Here is a 22,053-nt window from a genome sequence, read left to right as displayed (position 1 = left end):
TGTCGTTAATTTTCTTCGAAGGAATGTATGCATTATTCTGTTTAATCTTCATGCATTACTAAACTTTCTATCAGGGCCTCACTACAACTTACAAAATAACTGTCAGTGTAAGTCATGAGAAAAGCGTGCATATTGTATATTGAATACAAAGGGATTTAAACAAATGTAGGTCATATTTTGTCTGCCTGATAAGTTGCTTGAAAAAGGACCTATCTGATTTTTATTTCACTTTTGATCAATGTTTAATGTTGGCTTCAGTTTATTGATCAATTCAGAGTTGTCCCCCTTTGATTTATTTGGGTAGGTACCATCTCTATATACAGTTGAGTCTAAAAGAATGGATCTTACTTCAGAAAAAAAAAATCAACATGAACTTTTGAAGGATTTGCACGTGTCGTTTCCATGTTGATGATGTTTACCAAGTATCACATAGAAAAAGATTGACACTGTGGGATGAAATGAATACAAAAATCATTGTGACGGACATACAGACATACAACTTTCATTTTTATATTTTATTGCTTTCTGGTTTAAAGATACACAACATACTACATACGTTTTTTTCACAAAACAAAGGGATCAAGGTAAAGAATACTTCACCAGATAGACGGAACGGCAGACAGAGGGACAGTAAAGACATTATATTCCTCCTAGGTCTGCGACACAGGCAACAAAAACCAACGGAATAAAAAATTAAGCATGTGAAAAACGAAATAAAATGTTTCAAGTTCATATGACCTAAATTAGTAATACAACACTTTTTAGAAACTCCCCTTTTTGTTAATCCGTTATCAATTTCCACATCAGTCTATGCTTGTACATCTCTAGTATTATGTTACCAAGTGATACAATGAGGAAGTGGAATATTATGGATATTTAGTCAAACAAACTACTGTCGTTCCATTCACTAAAATGCATCTTCATCAAAAAGAGAATATTGCATGCATTTTTCCTGCTTTATTTTTCTCTTTTTCTCTGGATAGCCTGACAGAACACGTATAGATAATCCATTCGTTTTTGTTGTGAACAAAGTCGGTCCTAAATCTGAAAATTTTCCAAGATTACATGTCAGAGTCATGTCCTCAGCTTGCTTCTCCGAATATCGCTTAATAGCCCAAAGCACTCTTTCATTATCTATGGCATAGAAAAAATCCTTTCTCTGTACAACAGTTACCTTTGGTAGAGTGTCTATTGTATAGATACCGTTTTCAAGATTCTCTAATATATCATTCAGTGATCCATCTTTCCTATCTTTGAAATATATTGCATCTCTCGAGTAACGAATATCCGATATTCTCAGACGAATTGTGTTGTCCGACATTTGACGACGTCCAATTCTAACAGTAATACCCTCGTTGCGAGTGGTCAGTTTGTAATCCTTCAAGTTTTTGTGTGCTCCATATGTTACTGGAATAGCTAAGGTTTCTCCACCACTTCTGAGGAACTCTTCATACCTTTGAAATACCCACAGGCGCCGATTGTTCACTGAAAATTTTAGACCGTCCCTTTTAACAATTTTTATTTTGGGTATGTCATCGATGGTAATAGCTCCAGTTATCAATTGCTCAAGCGTACTTTGAATCAAAGTGCCATCTGTGAACCTATAGCTGATAACGTCATGCGAAAATCGTATTTCGCTTGGTGAAAACTTTGCACGATTTCTACTCATCTTATTTGTTCAACAATGTTTGAAGTTTTCGTAACAAATGATATTTTAAATGGTATATAATACAATAATGTAACAAAATATCGGCGATAACTTCCCGGTTATTTTCTTATGTGACGATTGTTGCTATGCTTTAAAGGTAATGCTTTATAAAAAGAACAGCTGTTGCATATTATTTAACATTTTCATTAAAATGGTTATGTCTATATCTGTATGCTGGGGGGAATAAATGCCAGACAGAAAAATTAAAATCTGTTATATTCAAAATTTGTTTTATAGAAGAAATTGAATTGAAACATTTTAACACATGCATAGATCTATAAGTGTTTGTATAATTTTTAAATTACAGCTTGAATAAATATATGTATATATATATATATGGATATATGGTTAAAAAGTGGGTCCCTATATAAATTTTATATAAAATTTTGACCCACCAATCAGCTATAATAAAATGAGACCCACTTGTCGCTGCCTTACACATTAGGCTAGCTGCATAGGGGTAAACCCCAATAGACCACTGTAGAAGTGGTAAAACATGGTTGTGTGCCAAAGCACCCACTTTTCCATTTCACGGCCCTACAATTGACTTCGGACCCAACTGCTGACTTTCATATTTAAATTAGACCCTATAATTAACGAAGTTTGAAAGTATATATATATATATATATATATATATATATATATATATATATATATATATATATATATATATATATATATAAAGAGAGAGAGAGAGAGAGAGAGAGAGAGAGAGGGGGGGAGGGAAACCCGTTGGAGATATATATGAATATGTATATGGAATCAATTAAAAATTGGCCTTTAATGTAAAAATGGTTATTCATTTTAAAAGTTCTAAACCATTTAAAGTTTTAACCCATCTGGAAGAAGATATATAGGCTTAGCCACTAATAAAATGAAGCAAAAAAAATCGGGATGGATCCCTCTTAAGTAAAATGTGATAAATACAGAATGAGGTATAATATCGAACGTATTAAAGAGTGGTCTTCTGGCACGTGCATAGGGCGTCTGACTTAGGATTTTTTTGGAAGAATATGCTTTTTCCTTGTGCATAATAAGCGTCCACATAACCTGTCCGAACCGCAACGTCTTGCACTTCAGAACAAATATGTTCCGAACTTTACCTTAAAATATATACAAACGCATACTTCTGGGCAAGCTAATGGACTGTAACGATTCCCGATTGAGGCGATGCCTTGGCTCATATAATTATAATATTACAGAGCAGATAAATCATGGTGTCTTATTTAAAGTGGCATTATGCGCATCTTAGTGTTTTGGTGACTGTTTTAGTGACTTAGCGTTTTGAAATATTTTTGAAATTATTTTAAATATAGATTGCAACAATCAAAAAGCAGAACTGACAAACCATTCGGACCCCTGCAGACAACAATCCAATTCAAGTAGGGAACCGAAAATTACAAAAAAAACTGCTGTATTTTATTCTGTTCTTGAAAAGTGCTGATGTCTAACTAGTCCTTATGCAATTATCAATTGAGGTGAATCAAGCAAAGCAAAATCTCACTGCTGGAATTTAATCCAGTGACCCCCGGATCTTAGAGTCTGGTGCACTACCACTACTACATGAGACCAGCATGAGAGCGAATTCTTCAAGTGCGAAAAATGTTCACCCAATATTAATTTGAAGTCACAACAAAATTTTAATTATATGGGTACATATAATGTTAGAAAAAAAAATGCAAAACTTTATGTGACGGAAAGACTTCTGGAAAGTCATTGGTCCTGACCGGAGTTTTTGCACTCGGTCCGACGTTTTCTGAGCAACTGCCGCACCGTATGTCCGAAGCTTTGTGAAACAATTATTTAATTTAAAGACGGAATACGAATCAAGTCGTACCCACAGGTGGTAATAACGTACCTAGGAGATACCTAATATATTACAATTATAATGTTTTCTTAGAACAAAAATGCCAAAAAGTCTAATGGCTCATTGTCACAGGGGCAAACACTTTTCAAAATGACTTTTCGGCCTTTTTTCCAAGAAAACATTATGATTGTGATATATTTAAGTATTTATGGCTCATGGACGCATACTGTATCCTAAGTACGTTACTGCCACCTGTGGTCATACCATGTCAGTCATTCAGGATACAAAAAAAAAATGTACAATGCCAGTTGTATCTGACAGATGCCCCATTACTGACACATTCTTCTCACATATTTATAGTGTTTACATTAAATTTTATCAGAAGTAGCTCTCCTTAGGAAACTAAAAACGAGGAGACTGTCTGACCGAACATTTTCGTTTGGGCCGACAATATTTTGGCTTTATCTGTCCGAATGACCGGTAGGTTTACTCATCTTTTCAGAATTCTGCAGGATCAATTTTTACATGCGACAGGCTTTAGGGGTGCAGTGATATCCGCTGGTGTATTATCAAAGACAAACATATTTTTCATCAAGATTCACATAAAAAATCTACAGTCAAAATATTACCGTGCAGGGGCGCTGCCCTGTATAACCGTTACAGTATCGTAATATACATGATCCGTGTATAATAACAATAACCGTACCGTACTTTTCTCTACGACTGCCGCTACGCCTCTCGGCGTGTGCGCCCATAGAAACAAATTTTGATTTTTTTTTCTCAAAACCAGCATAAAAGTTTGAGGTCGGGGGAAAATGGTTCAGGTCGGTCGGGAGACTAGAAACACACCTACCTGCATCTTCAATCACATAGATATATAATTGATAACAAGTGTAGATTTGTTCTAACTGTCGTTTGGTTGATACATAATGTTTGAAGAAGGTTAATAACGAGGAAAAGCAATTAAGAAGGTTTTTTGTTACGAAGTCATTTGCATTTATGATAATAAAAACTTAACACTGATTGAATTACCTTGATTACAAATATTTGAATTCAATGAAATATTATATTGTAGATACAGTGATGAAAACAAAAAATCCTTGAAAAAGCAATAGAAAAAATAAATGTATTTATGGAAAAACTGTGTCAACAATAGGGGTGACTATTGAGGCCAATTTTGACTATTGCAATACTATTGATATTGCTGAAAAACTATTGCGATACTATTCTATTGCAGGTTACTATTGCGATACTATTGCAATAGTTATCGGCCACCATGTTTTATACAGTAAAACTACCAACTGGCATTATTACACAGTGTAAGACACAACACCGTTTATAATTGCTGTTAATAGTGTTAATAATACACATTGAGATGTTTGTATAACTGAAATGGACAGATATAAATCTAACATTAAATATTTTTTTTTTTTTAAATTTCTATTTCTTGCCTTCCTTGGCTTTGAAACAATAAGTAAAACAATAAACCTATGGAAGGTATACTCAAACGAAACGGCCATTTTGTTACGAATCTCAACGTGTTTAATAACACAAAGCATCGAAAAAGACGAAAATTGACGGATCGGACTAAGGTGTACCAGCACTAAATGAATGGCCCTACCGAACAGTTTGCTATATCATACAAGTAGCCTACTTTCTCCATGTCCAAAGTACTTTTTCTCATTTAAGATTATTTAAATATATTTAATCAAAGTTTCTAAAAAAAAACCCTAAATTTATTAATTATCTCCCAGACTTCTCAGTCCTTTATGGTAGTTTAATTCCATGAGGGTAATTATTGTAATGGAGATGTAAACATTTTCCAAGGCGCAAATGAGAGCTGTCTCTGTTTCTTGGTTTATGAATTATTAATTATTTCTGTATTTACTAAAATTTCAAAACTATCGAAACTATCGATTGTTGAAGGAACTATCGGCGATTGTTATTGGATCGTGACTTTTCTATCGATGCATACTATCGGGACACTCAGTATCGCAATGCATCGATATTTCGATGTATCGTTACACCCCTAGTCAACAAATAGAACAGTTCATGTAAATAATCGAAGAACAAGCAATAAAGAAATAGAACCTCCCGCGCGTAAAGCTAGAAAATAGGACGCTAATACCTATCTATAAATACTCGGTTCAGTTAAAACTGTTACGTCTGTTTGATATGGCAGCATTTTCATGAAGAGATGATGCTGTTGGGATGATAAAAGGTACGTATAGAATAGATATTTTATTTTCTACCTTTTAATGATACCGCACTGTTATGGCCTTGTATGTAAATACACACCAGTAGCATTCTATTTTAAACTACATGTACGAGTCTTCTGTTTAGCCATATCATTTACAATCGTCATATCTATAATGAACAAGTAAAACATTGCTGCAAGATGCAGCAAATAGATGGTCGCACGGCCCAAAAAACAAAGTGTTTGACCCATATTCAAACTTGACCTAGATTTTATCAAGGCAATAATTCTGACCAAATTTCATGAAGATCAATTGAAAAATACTGTCTCTATCGCATACACAAGGCTTTTCTTTGATTTGACATAGTGTCCTAGTTTTTGACCCCAGAAAAACCATTTTCGAATTTGGCCTAGATTTCATCAAGATAATCATTCTGACAAAATTTCATGAAGATCAGTTGAAAAATAAAGCCTCTATCGCATACATAAGCTAAATGTCGACAGACGCCGGACATCGAGTGATCACAAGAGGTTAAAAAAAACAAAGATTACAAATATGCCCCCAAGAGTAAACAAAATAGTAGGGAATAAATTTATTTCAAGGTAAATACAGTATTACAGCAGTATAAGTAAATAAAATGCATTTTTATATTTTACCTGTAGATCTTCTATAAAAAACTGGAAAAAGTTAACTTCACAACGCGACAGTTTGCACAGCCAAACCAGGATTTGAACCTGGAACCTCCCCAAAACACAAATTACCATACGTAATTTCCTCAATTTTGGGTTGCTCTGCCAATTGAGCTATCTGACCAGTGGAACTGCAATATCCTAGCAATATCACTTAAGATAAATGTTCGATTTGCGGTTTTTAAAGCTGAAAGGGAGCATGAAAATGTGAAAAAAATGGTAATGGGGATATTAGTAATCTTTCAAGTTTTCTACCAAGTCAACTCTGTATATAAGCTGATTTACCACCTTTTTTTCTATTGAGCCTGCTGAAATTCTCTCAAAAATATTAATTAAAATCCTCTTTTAATATTTAAAACAAGCATTGTCACAAATAAATACAAACTAGGTTAGAAAAAAAGTTTGTTTCCGGTATCCCGACCTACCCTTAATTCCGGACCCTAATTCTTTTTCATTGCCTCGGAGAAGTTTTTTTTTTTAATTTAATGTTTTAACAAAAAGTTGAAAAACTGCACTTTTTATGTTTTAAACATAGTCAGTGATGTTAAAAATCAACTTACTCAAGGAAAAATCAGCAGGGGCTAAGGGTGTAACGATACATCAGAATTCATTTTATCATGATACATCAGTTTGGCGATAAGCATATCGTATCATAGGCCTATTATTTCGAAATTCATTTTATCATGATACATCAGTTTGGCGGTACGCGTATCGAATCATAGGTCTGTTTCACAATACAGAAACGATAAGTGAAAACTAGAAATATTGCATGATATCTTTCAAACAATCAGTGTTAAAGATAGTAACTAAAGAAGTGTATCATTCCAAGAGTAGAGACATTGATTAATTTTTATTTTGTCACATAAATGCTTACTTACGATACTCAATTCGTATCGCGATTGTACATATTGTATCGTGAGTCTGTGAGTCTAGCATATTGTTACACCCCTAGCAGGGGCCCAGTAGCCCATGGTTCCTAGATTTTGGGCTGGGACCCTAAATTGTTGGAGAAAATGCCCATATACCTAATGTTAAACATTTGTTTTTGACAGTCTGGGCCCCTAAATAAAAATAGCTAGTTTATATCCCTGTTACTGATGCTCTAAAGGAATAACACCCTTATTCGTATTTTTGTACACAAAAATAGTTTCCGAACGGTCACACATTAAACCGGAATCAACCTAAAAACCGGAATACACTTTCCATAACCGGAATACACCTGTATTTTTTTCAATTTAAAGGTATTTTGACGTGTTTTTGATATAATTCAATCATATATATCATAAATAATTAACATACGAAAGGAAAATAAAATACGTTCACGCAAAATGTTTTTATAAGAGATTGAAATTCGGCGACCGCGCGGGAAATTATCGTAACCGAAATACACCCGTATTTTATTAATAAATGGTATTTCTGTAAGTTGTTTGATATAATTCAATCAAATATATCATAAATAATTAAAGTACGAAAGGAAAATAAAATACTTTCATGCAAAACGATTTTATAAGAGACTGAAATGCGGCGACCGCGCGGAAAATTGTCATAACCGAAATACACGCGTATTATATTAATAAATGGTATTTTGTAGGGTTTAATGCAGAACTCATTCGTATATATTATGAATAATAAATTTACAAATGGAAAATAATTTTTTTATTAACTTAATTATTTACTTTATTAACGCAAAACGAATTTATATGAGATCGAAATTCGGCTAGCACACGGGAAATTTCCATAACTGAAATGCACTCGGCCTTTCTTTTTAAAGTAAATAGTATTTTATTATAATTATGAACAATTTTTATAATTTTTTTAAGATGTAGAACGATGCTCAATCAGATTAAACATGAATGAGAGAAGTTAATTAAAAGTTAATTCTGTATACGAGATAACTCTACGATCTTACGGAAATAATGTACGCTTACGAGAATGACCCTAATCTAGAGTATACATATCTCCAAGAAATAAAGTTTATTTATTTATGATCATCATCTGGCCTAATCGGGTTTAAAACCCGTCAAATGCTTTTTAGGTAAATAATAAATGTTGTCATGCATTCATATTGACTGCAAGGTCCCACTTGATAATAAAATCCAGACTTTTTTTTTAATTACTGACTAGCTACCTACCTATTTTTCTTTAGCATGTTACTGGAAACATTTTTTTGGCCTTACATACATGTATACCTAAATTGTAGTCATACAGGGTATCTTAAATACTATATGATTTTTAAGACGGGAAAGTGTGCAGATTGGAAATTATACACTGTTTTTCAAAGTGAAAGCACCTAAGTGTATTTGAATGGGACTAAAATTACATTTTCATTTTTCATCGAGTGGGTGCGCAGTCTCCCTATAAATCCATATCTACATTTACGGAAATACTCCCAACATTCAACAATTAACTTCTGATCATAACTGGGAGGTCAGGGCAGTTGTTAAAAACTGGGGATATCTTCAAATAAATCAAATAAATGTAGCACAAAATATGCAATTATAGCTGCTGTCACTCATGCAGAAAAACCTGAAAAATGTGTTAGTGTCATAATCTAGGGCCTATATAAATCTTTATCACTTTAAATTTATGTCAAAAGCATTGATTTGTCATTCAATACATTCATACACTTACAAGAGTCCAAAACACAATTTTCGTCTTGTAATCAAAACTAGTAGAAAAGTAGTGGTTGTTATTTATCATCAGGAAGTACATGTATGTACCAGAAGACAGCGAGTCAAAATTTTTCACTAGGTCTCAAATCGCCCATTATCTGGACTATCATTGGACCTTATAATAAGACGAAATGCCCCCTTGTACAGGACATTGGATTATGTTTAACAATAGTTCGCTTTAATAATTGGAAACCTTGAACAGCGCCGCCTGCCAAGTGTAACGTATGTACATGTGTAGTAAATTCGCCGTAAGTCACATGGTCTATTCTAGGATTTCTTCGTTTTAAACTGTACATATATGGACCATCCATGATTTCAAAGATTTTTCTATCTATAATTTTACAGAACATACAAAATCCTAGACCTGTTATCTCTTTAGACAAGCTTATACATCGGATTATTTCGACTAAGACAAGCTTATGCATCGGATTATTTCGACTATCTATCTCTTCATACTGCCTCGCGCCTCTTGTTATCAGGAAGTATGTAGGCTACAAGAGAAAATTATCTCCAAGACACCGAGTCAAAAGTTCTGACGCGGTCTCAAATTGATAAATTAAAATGTCTAATGTTTCAGTAACTGTTTCAGACATTGGGATATGTTTATAAATAGCTTCATTTAATAATTGGAAAAACCTTCGCAGCGCCACCTTCCAAAAGTAGCATATGTACATGTATGTGTAGTAAAATCGCGCCAAAAATCACGTGGTCTATTGTTTACATTATTCCGTCTTCAAAAACTTCGCATTTATGCACATTAAAAAATGATACTTTGACTGCAACTCACCTCTATAAACCTATTAAAATGCGTAACTAAGCAAAAAGTCTTCTAAAGCATGCTATTTATTTATGTTTCCTATTGAGAGTGTACATTGTAAGTAGGTCATCACTTAGGGTGACTCGCTAAGAGTTTGGTTTATTCTAAAATTTAGATCAACCCATGTGAATTGGCACTCAAAATGCATTGTTATCAAAAACAATATTGTTGGTAACAACTTACCTTGTTCTTGACAAAATCCACTTCAAAATAGTTTAATAAAAAAGGACGTTACACTGACTACACTTTATGTATACAGCAAGAATGACATAATTTTACTGCGCATGCGCGAATGGCCCTGCGCGAATAACTTGAAAGGCTGAAATTGATCAAATCCGATTCAATATAATGCAAATTCTGCAAATATTATAAACCAGAAGGAACAAAATTAAATAATATTAATAAAATCTGAAAAGTAGATCCCTCGGAAGCACCGAAAACAAGGCAAACAGTGAAAATTGCAGACTCGGTTTGGTTGAGTCTGTTCATGAGCAGTAATGGAAAATGCAACACTGCCCACGCCCCCTAGCACCGGCTGAAGCAGTATTCAATCTTCAAATATAAATGAGTTGAAATCAATGATCCCGAAGGACCAGAAAATATAACAACACTGAGATGAAGTCGGGGCGACTTTTTACGGCCGTCACACAGCACTTAACACCCGCTGTTGTGAAGTAAATAAAATCTGAAAAGTAGATCCCTCGGAAGCACCGAAAACAAGGCAAACAGTGAAAATTAATTCCATTATTGTTGCGATTACACGTTAGAATATTCGCGTTCTGAGTGTCAAACGAAAATTTAACAGAAATATGACTCGAAGGGAAAAAATTGTCAAATCCGAACCAATTGCACATTCTAAAACCACCTCTATATGCCCGGCCCTGATGGGCCGTGCAATTATCGTTCATTTATTAAAGAAAGATATACATTTCTATTCATTATTTCTCTACGTAGGTCAGTAAGCCATTCTACAAAATGTCTTTAAAGTATATCGTAACTGGCAGTAGTAGTACCAGCGGAAGTAAAAAAAATGAAATTGGCAGTAGATGTAGCTGAAGCAGTAGCGAAAATATGGTATAAGCAAAAGCAACTGTAGCAGCAGTAGCACCAGCGTAAATATGATAGCAGTAGCAAAAACGTGAAATGGGAATAGCAGTAGCAGTAGCAGTAGCAAATGCGTGATATTTGCAGAGGCAATACCAGCAGCAAAAACGTAAAACTGACAGTAACAGTAGAAGCAGTAGCAGTAGCAAAACCATGAAACCAACAGTGGCATTAGCAGCAGTAGCAGTAGCAACAATGTGAAACTGGCATAAGCAAAAGCATCAGTAGCAGCAGTAAAACCAGCGTAAATATGAAAGTGACAGTGGCATAAACGTGAAATTGGAGTAGTAGTCGCAGTAGCAAAAATGCGTTATATTGGAGACCAGAAACGTGAAACTGACAGTAGCAGTAGAAGCAGTAGCAGTAGCAAAAGCATGAAATTAGCAGTAGCAGTAGCAGCAGTAGCAAAAACATGGAGCATGCAACTGCCCTCAAAGCATATGTGACTTTATGTTGTAGCAAGTATGTGCCGGGATTCTTTTCTTCAGGAAATGCCTTAGAAGTAGCAGTGGCAGATACGTGGATTTGGCAGTAGAAGAATCAGCAAAAACGTGAAATGGGAGCAGCAGTAGCAATCGATTCTGCATCTATTACTATTGCCAGTTGCACGTTCTTGCTACTGCTACTTCTGCTACTGCTACTGCTGCTACTGCTACTGCCAGTGACAGGTTTTTGCTACAGCTTCTGCAACGCCAGTTTCACGTTGTTTTTTTTCCTACTGCTACTACTCTACTGCTAACTGTTACTGTCGCTCTCGCGGTTTTTGCTACTGCTAATGCTTCCACTGCTATTGCCAGTTTCACGTTTTGGATATTACTGTTGTTGGAACTACTACTACCGCTCTCATGGCTTGGCTACTGCTACTGCCAATACATGTATTAAGGTTTTATCACTGCTATTTTGCTTCTACTATTGTCAATTCTAGAGTTTGGGTTCTTTTCCTTCTGCTAGTGCTACTGCCAGTTTCACGTTTTAGCTACTGCTTCTGATTTAATTGCTACTGCCAGTTACATGTTTTTGCTACTGCTACTGCTACTTCTGCTACTGCCAGTACAAGTTTTTGCTACTTTAACTGCGTCTGCTGCTACTGCTACTGCCAGTTAAAGGTTCTTGCTACTGAAAATATCACGTTTTTGCTACTTCTACATCTACAACAGTTACTGCTTATACAGTTACCGCCGATTTCACGCCTTGTTTACCACTGCTACATCTAACACTGTTACTGTCGCCAATTTCACGTCTTTTTACAACTGCTGCGCTGCTACTGCCAATTTCACTTCAGCATCTACTACTCTTACTGTCGATTTCACGTCTTGCTTGTACTGCTGCTACTGCAATTGCCAATATGCATTTGCTACTGCTACAGTAGCTGCTACTCCCATTTCACGTTTTTACTATTTCTACTGATGCAACTGCTACTATGTCTCGAGAGGTCTCACGTTTAAATACCAACCAGTCTGTTCTTTGCTTGATATTTTAAGTAAAGTCTTCAGGCGTAATGTTTTCTGATAGTAACAATCAAATTCTCATACTTAAGCATTCTTCGAGAAAATACATACATGATTTAAATAACATCTCTGGATTCGAAACCAAAACTTCTCTGTCACGTAACCTTACCTACGAAGTGGTCTTTGTTTCCTGAAGAAAACAATCCCGGCACATACTTACTACAACATAGAGTCATATATGCTTTGAGTGGAGTTTCTCTTATCTCTCTTGAAGATAAACAAGAAATAGTTTAGGTATATTCAAAATGAAATGTGCATTGTACATATAATACAAAAATAGCATATAATAACTGTACAAAAATACACTAACACTTTATATCATACAAATGAATCAACTTCAAAGAATAGCATAGACAAGTGTTCTTAAACTAAAACCTACATAGTTTCAGTTATTAAGAACAACTGCCTTAAAATACTGATACTAAACTGAATTTTAAATTAGTTTTATTACACTAAATAAAACAGATATAAGGCAATGTTTCAGTGATGTATTTGAAATTGGTCATATATTTCTGATTTAAAGATCTATTGCCTGTCACAATTCTGAATATTAAATAATAAAAGGTGATGAGCGTGTCAGGACCCACTCGCACCAAAAGGTGGGGGCCAATAAGGTCTACCATGCATCCCCCTAGACTTTTTCATATGTACCAAATAATCGGCAGCACCAACTCTTTCAAAATAAAAAATGTTCCCATGAAAAAACTCTTTTAGAGTCTATATATGATTTCACTGTTTCCTTGGCAACCGTTCATTTTTGGAAAGGACAACCATATAGATGATAATCAGTCATATCTTGGTCAGTTTTTGTGATAAAACAATAAAAATGGCATCAAAATGGAGCTAATACATTGGCCTTACAATAGCAGTATTTCTATGTTAATTAACTAATTTTCAAATTCGTGAAAATTAATAAGAATGTTACAAAATGACAAAATTTTATTAGAAAATAATATTTTCTAAGTTTTAAAACAATTTAAATGTACCAAACAGTTTTGATCTGTTCTTAAAGTATTTCAGTGTTTTCTTTTTTCTTAAATAGTATTTTGTAACACTGATGGTAATGTTTTTACTCCAAAATAGGTATGTTTAGCTAACTTACATAAAATTAACCACTACCACAACGAACGTCTCAGGAAACAAGATACCAGTAAAATTTAATAAAAAGATATAATTAATTGTTATCAATAAAAATAACAATTATGTGAGCTATATTGTTTTGAAATGTAGTTTAAACACCTTTTCGAAGGAGGAATTAGTATGTAGCATACTTTACACGTGTTACGTTACCATTTCAATAACCTTGTTTTATTAAAACAATTATTTAGAAAATATATCAGACAATTTTGATCTGGTCTTAATGTCTCTCAATATTTTCTAGAATAGTATTGTGTTACTCTGATGGTAAATAGTATTTTCTACATTAGGTATTTTAGCTAATTTGCATAAATTAATCCATGCTTAAACAGACATCTCTGGAAACATGATATAACAAAAACTGAACAACATGATAAAATAAACTGTGGTCAATAAACTTGTGTTATCTGAGCTATATCATTTGAAAATATAGTGTAAATACTTATTTGAAGGAGGAATCTGTTTGTTACATACTTTACACCTGTTACGTTACTATACCAATAATCTTGTTTTATTGTATCGTTATTTTCTCAGAAAATAGTAGAGGAATATTTAGTTATCAAGTTATTAAATAATCTTACAAAATAGCATAGTTCCATACTTCTAAAGCAATGAGGTTTTTTCCATAACTGCGCTTCAAAATACGTTACCACTGTATTTTGCTGTATTTACAAATATGTAGGAAGGAATTTGAATCATTGTTATCAGTATTATGATATCATTGATTTATTAAAACTTTAAAGTATTGATTCTAACATTCTTTCTTTACTTTTGTTAAGCAAGAAATCATCTGAAACATTCATTACACATTCAATGTTCTTTTTACATTTTGAATTAATACATAATTATATCAGTTTAATTATGCTAATATCAGATTATTAATTTTGACGTTCTTCTATTTGATAGTTTCAATATTGTTGTCAATAATTACATTTTGCATTGATTTTGTATTTTTAGCTCGACTATTCATAGAATAGTAGAGCTATTGGACTCGCCCATGCGTCGGCGTCCGCGTCTGCGTCGGCGTCCGCGTCCCGATTTGGTTAAGTTTTTGTATGTAAGCTGGTATCTCAGCAACCACTTGTGGGAATGGATTGAAACTTCAGACACTTATTCACTGTGATAAACTGACTTACATTGCACAGCTGGTTCCATAACTCTATTTTGCTTTTATACAAAATTATACCCCTTTTTTGACTTAGAAATTTTTGGTTAAGGTTTTGTATGTAAGCTGGTATCTCAGTAACCACTAGTGGGAATGGATTGAAACTTCACACACTTATTTACTGTCATGATCTGACATGCATAAAGCAGGTCCCATAACTTTAGTTTGCTTTTTTATAAAATTATGCCCCTTTTTCAACATAGAAATGTTTGGTTAAGTTTTTGTATATAAGCTGGTATCTCAGTATCCACTAATGGGAAAGGATTGAAACTTCACACACTTGTTCACTGTCATGATTTGACATGCAGTGCAAAGGGTCAATAACTCAACTTTGCATTTTACAAAATTATGCCCCTTTTTAAACTTAGGAGGTTTGGGTTAAATTCTTATATGTAAGCTGTTATCACAGTACCCACTAATGGGAATGGATTGAAACTTCACACACTTGTCCACTGTCATGAGCTGATAAGCACTATGCAGGTTCCATAACCCTATTTTGCTTTTTTTAAATTATGCCCCTTTTTCGACTCATATTCATTCGACAAGGCTGTTGAATAGTCGAGTGTTGCTGTCCTCCGACAGCTCTTGTTATGTATATATTCTGCATATATTAATTATGTACAAATCCCTGATAGCATCGATACACTGATAACAGGGTTACAATTGTGGGCTGCCTTTCATGGAAAATGTATTTATAATGGAATATTTATCTTTTTTGTTTGATTGTGAAGTGTTTCTAAGCAGCTATTTACGTGAGAAATAAAGCAATTTCTTTTTTAGTTTGAGAAAAACATGCATTGTATTGAGATATTTATGGGCTTATTAATAAATTTAAAGTTATTCACCGTTGAAAAGCAGCACTGAACAAAAACTAAAAAATAAAATGAAATATTCAGGTACTTTAAGTAATCTTTAGATTTTAACATATGAAATTGCAAAATGTTGTAAATAATGTGAACAATATTAAGTGCTTAAAAACCAAAATTGTTAAGAAAACAATTACATAATGCTTTTCAAAACTTCTAGGAAGATACTGAGTGCCTTCTGAACGACACTTCGGAGTTCCTGGAAGCATGTTGCAATTGACTTTACAAAGATCCTTTAGAAGCAAAGAACGCAACCAAACTTTTTATAAAACTTTATTTTTACTCACAGGACAACTGCACATATCAGCTGTATGATCATAATATTATGAACGCACAGATGGATATTATTGTATGTTTTATTGAATTCCATCTAAAATTATAGTTACATGGATGTTGTAATATACATTTTAGGCAATTTCAGAAGGAAATCTTCTTACAACTTACCACTAGCAGTTTAAATAAATCAGTATATAACAATTCGGGCTTCAATTTCTTCTTAAATATCTTTTTAAAAAGCAATGGTAGCGGTAACGTATTTTAAAGTGTGTTAGGGAAAAAAGTCACACTGTCTGACAAATAAAGAAGCATACTGTATTATAATAGTACGAAATAAGTAATATTAATTATGTTTCTGGAACATTTTCTAAATAATTGATGCAAAAGAACAAGGTTGTTGAAACGGTAACGTAACATGTGTAATGTATGTTACATTTTTATTCTTCCTTAAATAAAGTGTTAACGCGATGTCTCCGAACATTATAGACCACATAAAAATTGGTATTTCATTGATAACAATAATTATATCATTTTATTCAGTTTTAGTGGATTCAGAATAATGACACTGGTTCATTTTATGCAAAGTAGCTGAGTACATCAAGTTTTGAGTAAAAGGAGTATAAAAATAATGTATTAAAACACGCCGAGAGACTTTAAAACCAGATCAAAGCTGTTTGGTACATTTAAATTGATTTAAAACTTAGAAAATGTTATTTTTTAACAAAATTTTGTCATTTTGTAAGTCCTCATTAATATTCATGAATATGCAAATTAGTTAATTAACATAAAAATGATGCTTTTTTAAAGGCCAATGTCTAAGCACCATTTTGACACCATTTTTTATTGTTTGACCACCTAAACTGACCAAGAAATGACTGTTTATCATCCCTACGGTTGTCCTTTCCAAAAATGAACGGTTGCCATCCACGGGGGAGGAAGTGTTACACGAAGGATGGAGTTCTTCTGATAACGTGTCATGTTTTCTTCTGATAACTGTTACGGAGTTCCTGGAAAACGTTACAGAGTTCTTTTGATATCTGTATGACAAAACAAGGAATTGGTCGACAAAATGGTATTTATTTATCTTTAAAAAGAGAGAATGGGGTGTAAAACTAAGGTTTGATGCTCAAGATTGCCTAATGTTTTGTACTATGCGTCAGAAAAGACTGTTTAGTCAAATGTTAGAACATGATTAACATCATTTCTGAATAATAAAATTAGCTAAAACGTATCTTAACATAGCTCAAGAAACACCCTGGCAGTAACAAAAGTAATCATAAGAACTCTGTGACATCTTCAGAGTTATCACCTGAACTCTGTAACATTGGAATAATCGGGCATAAAATTGTTAGACAGTGGTTTATGTTTGCAGCTTTGCACTAAAATTAGGCTAGTGCGTGTGGTGAAGATGAAGAACGTAAATGAGTAGATAAATATGTACGAATAAGCAAACGATTTCGATATTTTACTCAAATTGTCTCGATTTCAAAGAAAAGGTGCTGATTATTCATAAATAAATACCATTTTGTCGACCAATTCCTTGTTTTGTCATACAGATATCAGAAGAACTCTGTAACGTTTTCCAGGAACTCCGTAACAGTTATCAGAAGAAAACATGACAGGTTATCAGAAGAACTCCATCCTTCGTGTAACACTTCCTCCCCCGTGCCATGGAAACAGTGAAATCATATATAGTTCAAAAGAGTTTTTTCATGGGAACTTTTTTTTTATTTTGAAAGAGTTGGTCTTGCCGAGCAATTTGGTCCTACGAAAGAAGTCTAGGGGAGTGCATAAACCTCATTGGACCCGTACTACAAAGGGTAAGAAAAGAACCTTTCTAGGTATCTTTGACTCATTGTTGGATTGTGCGTTCAAGTGATAATAATACCCTGGTACCAACTAGCCACAACAGTTTTCATTGATAGCATAACCTGTATCTTTCACGGAGTGACACTAAATGTTTATTTTATTCCTGTAAGAGAAAACAATACACTGAAATCACTACATGTATTATTCTTTTAAGTATGATTTCTTCAGATATGAGGCTTATTGGTATATGGATAGGTTATCGCTTTTTGTCCAAATCTGTCCGTATCCTATATCTCAGGATAAGCCACATGAAACGATGAATACGAATGTGCCTTGATCTTGACTAACTGTAATCGCACAAAAAGTGAAACTGATAATTGAGCAGTCGCAGCTGTTGCATACTCCTATTGTTTTAAGGGTAAGTAATCAAAATCAACAATCAATGTTATGGCCACGTCCGGGAATTAAACTCAGAACGACACTCCTGAAGCGAGAGTCATACCTCCAGACTGACAGATTGCGCTTATATATCTATTGTTAGACTTTGAGACTTATGTGTACACCGATCTTTAAACCCGATTTAAAAGAACAGAAATAAAACTAGATAATCACTTAATATTTCCTTTTTCAGAAGATCACATAACACGTTATACATTTGTACGTGTTTAAATCAAATAGAGGTCGAGTACGACCTCGGCTGTTTTATCATTTGAAGTTGTTTTTTATTTCACCCTAAGCGAGCATCATACCCGTGGACAATAATACACTTGGAGTTACCCATACAATTGAGAGAAAAAGTGGCTACTAAGTATTACATGTACTCATTCGCAAAACATGAGATTGATGAGATTGATGTGTATGACTTTGTGTACAGCTGAGATAATCTTACTTATTATTGACATATTTATAAGAGAGTTGTATAACTTTTTTTTCAAAAATCTTTTTACCTGGATTGGTATCAGTGCAGGGGATGCGCGATTATAGAAAGTAATGTAGGTTGGTTATCTTAATATGTGTATATGCGCATGTCCAATCGGAAGCTGACGTGACGGTTTACGACGACGATTACGACCAACTAAATGTGTTTTATATCGTTTTTTCCGCAAAATAATTTTGAAACTGCCTCCGATCTGATGCTTAATGTTTTAATAATGCTGAAATTATGAATATATTGCCGCAGAAACGCTTCAAAACATTGTTGCCTTAAAATGACGTCACTGACGTCACAACGTTACGTGTTAGTTACCGTGCAAAAACAATAGCTTTTATTTTGAAAGAACGTGATTCTGTGCATTTTCTTTATTCGAACTATTTTTCAAACATTCATTATTTGTCGAAATATTTTTATGAGTCTTTTGCTCTGGATAATGATCGCTATTTTGCTTCTTTTATGTAATCATATTGAAATGTTCTGCGGAATGTAAGAAAATGGACAATGGTAAGTGATTTATTTGGAATTTAGTTGGGTGTAATGTTACGTAATCCGGCCATTTAAAAAATGAGTTTGATTTGTTATATCTATTATCCGGTTTCCGTTGATAATTTGTTACTTGTATATTAAAACTAAGCTCTAAAAAGGTTCAAGTTTCAGTAGAAAATTGTGGTTTCTTGAATTAAATTGATGTTACCATGGAAACGAAGCCCTGACCTATATATCTAAATGTAAATTCAAAAGCGTTGACACTGGTCTATTTAAGGAACACATCTTCGGCTTTTTATTTGCACTTGAATATTATCCATGAGAATAATAGCAGTATACAGAACGATTTTTCCATAAAAATGTCCGACGAGTGGTACTGCTGTAAGTATTTAAAGCTGTTGAATTTGTTTAAATAAATATTAATAACAAACACAAAAACATCATTTTCGTTAAAAACAAAATGTTTTAAAGCAACATTAACAAGAATAATAATTCTGAAATAATTTACGATAAAGAGCAAGATATAACTTTTTTTTAAAACATCTCTGTTTTCATGGTTACTTTAAACTTTACGAAAAATAGGGTACCATGTAAAGTGCTTGGTATTTTCTTTATTATATTACCCAAATATTCAATGTTAGTATTTAACAGAATAGCACTGGAGATGTCGAAAATCCCGTTTTCACACACCTTATTTTTTAAATAAGAGAAAATGCGTTACCATGGAAACACGAGCCCCGCGACATATTCATTTTAAACTTATATTAGAAAGCTACCGCAGAGATTAGTAAAAATATCAATTATGCAGGTTGAATTCGTCATGTGAGGACGCCATCCAGCTGGCTTACGGATGGTCGGTGGTTCTACCCAGGTGCCCGCTCGTGATGAAATAATGCACGGAGGGGCATCTTGGGTCTTCCTCCACCATTAAAGCTGGAAAGTCGGCATATGACCTATCATGTGTCGATGCTCTGTTAAATCCAACCGAAACTAGAACTGTCACAGGAGTGACTCATACCCCCACCATACAGTCTTGTCACAGAAGAATGGCAACCATAAGAAATCTTAAAAATACTTAGTCTTTGGAGTACTTCATCCTGGGCTTCCACATGTAAGTAATACTAGTATAATACTAGCATAGTAATACTAGTAAATATATTAAATCTCTAATATTAGAGATACACTAAAAGTGAATACAAAAATGTCTTACCGACCCATGTTTCCACAGAAAAATGTATTTACTTTTTACATAGGACTTATAATAAAAAAGTTAGAAAAATACCTAAAATATTGAAAATCTAAAAATAGGATTTCTAAAAATAGACTAATTCCTGGAATTTAAGGTGAAGAAACTCCATACAAAAGTTAAAAAAAGGTTACTTCCCTTTGGCTCTAAGCCAATCAGAATGAGATATAGTGAAAATACATCAAAATTAACCTTAAATTCTAGGTAAAAGGGGACACAATTCAAGAAAAATTAGTGTCAGAGTTATGCACCTTGTGTCACATGATGTGGGTGATGAGGTGGAACATCTATTTTAAGTCTGAATCAAATCCATTCAGTAGTAACTGAGATATAGTGAAAATACATAAAAATTAACCTTAAATTCTAAGTAAAAGGGGCATAATTCATGAAAAATTGGTGTCAGAGTTATGCACCTTCTGTCACATGATGTGGGTGATCAGGTGGAACATCTATTTTAAGTTTGAATCAAATCCATTTTGTAATAACTGAGATATAGTGAAAATACATCAAAATCAACCTTAAATTTAAAGTAAAAGGGGACATAATTCATAAAAAATTTATGTCAGAGTTAAGCACCTTATGTCACATGATGTAGGTGGTGAGGTGGAACAACTATTCTAAGTTTGAATCAAATCCATTTAGTAATAACTGAGATATAGTGAAAATACAACAAAATTAACCTTAAATTCTAAGTAAAAGGGGACATAATTCATGAAAACTTGGTGTCAGAGTTATGCACCTTGTGTCACATGATGTGGGCACATGATGTGGGTGATGAGGTGGAACATCTATTTTAAGTTTGAATCAAATCCATTCAGTAGTAACTGAGATATAGTGAAAATACATCAAAATCAACCTTAAATTCTAAGTAAAAAGGGGCATAATTCATAAAAAAAATTGGTGTCAGAGTTATGCACCTTGTGTCACATGATGTGGGTGATGAGGTGGAACATCGATTTTAAGTTTGAATCAAATCCATTTAGTAATAACTGAGATATAGTGAAAATACAACAAAATTAACCTTAAATTCTAAGTAAAAGGGGACATAATTCATGAAAACTTGGTGTCAGAGTTATGCACCTTGTGTCACATGATGTGGGCACATGATGTGGGTGATGAGGTGGAACATCTATTTTAAGTTTGAATCAAATCCATTCAGTAGTAACTGAGATATAGTGAAAATACATCAAAATCAACCTTAAATTCTAAGTAAAAAGGGGCATAATTCATAAAAAAAATTGGTGTCAGAGTTATGCACCTTGTGTCACATGATGTGGGTGATGAGGTGGAACATCTATTTTAAGTTTGAATCAAATCCATTTAGTAATAACTGAGATAGAGTGAAAATACAGCAAAATTAACCCTAAATTCTAAGTAAAAGGGGACATAATTCATGAAAACTTGGTGTCAAGAGTTATGCACCTTGTGTCACATGATGTGGGTGATAAGGTGGAACATGTATTTTAAGTTTGAATCAAATCCATTTGGTAATAACTGAGATAAAAGATTTCGGGACGCGACGGGACGGGACAGGACGGGACGCGACGGGACGCGACAAAACTGACTCCTATATACCCCCCTCAAACATGTTTGGTGGGGGTATAAAAAATTCAGTTATGCAGACTTCTACG

The sequence above is a fragment of the Mercenaria mercenaria genome, chromosome 15 (assembly GCF_021730395.1).
Source record: "Mercenaria mercenaria strain notata chromosome 15, MADL_Memer_1, whole genome shotgun sequence".
Taxonomy (NCBI): domain Eukaryota; kingdom Metazoa; phylum Mollusca; class Bivalvia; order Venerida; family Veneridae; genus Mercenaria; species Mercenaria mercenaria.
Note: the sequence above shows the minus strand (reverse complement) of the source record.